Raw genomic sequence first — 518 nt, forward strand, 5'->3', positions numbered from 1 at the left:
ACGGCGCAGCACGTGGCAGGGTCTTCAGATCATGCCAACCCGTCGTTACAACAGGCCCCGAAGTGGGTTCGGTTAGCTTTTCACAGATGACAGAGCCTGTTCCTTGGAGACGGGGAATGGCTTCCCCCGGCCACTGGACCTTAAGCAGTTGGGTGGGACCAAACGACTCTTCCGCTCGGGTGAAAGTAAGTTCACGTAACAGAAAACGGCATCCACGACGGCCGCCCAGGATTCTGCTCCCGAGGCCACCGGACTTCCGGCGGAAGTTCCCTCTGGAGACGGGGTCTCCGGTCTGTCCTGGCCCCGCCCCTCTCCTCTCCCAATCCGTAGCGCCGTCCACTGAGCCAATGGCAACTTCTCTTCTTGCCAGGACGAAGACTCGCCGTCCAATGAGCGAGTGTCGGCGTCGCTCGGCAACAGCGTCCTGGACTGGCCCGGCGGCTGGGGCTCGGCGGCGCACGGCCGGGTCGGTGCGCAGGTGTGAGCTCTGAGAGGCGGAGAAGCGCGCCGGGCCCGGG

At 64.5% G+C, this 518-nt stretch overlaps 1 protein-coding gene across 1 annotated transcript in view; it reads left to right on the plus strand.

The window, feature by feature from the left end:
* Positions 1-440: 440 nt before the first annotated feature.
* Positions 441-518, plus strand: part of EFCAB6 (EF-hand calcium binding domain 6) — a 283,050-nt gene continuing 282,972 nt past the window's right edge. The window contains exon 1 of the mRNA XM_006150669.3: positions 441-517. The gene's annotated coding sequence lies outside the window, so the exon portion shown is untranslated. The remainder of the gene's footprint in view (position 518) is intronic.

Source organism: Tupaia chinensis, unplaced genomic scaffold (assembly GCF_000334495.1).
Source record: "Tupaia chinensis unplaced genomic scaffold, TupChi_1.0 Scaffold000294_1, whole genome shotgun sequence".
In the NCBI taxonomy this organism is placed as follows: Eukaryota; Metazoa; Chordata; class Mammalia; order Scandentia; family Tupaiidae; genus Tupaia; species Tupaia belangeri.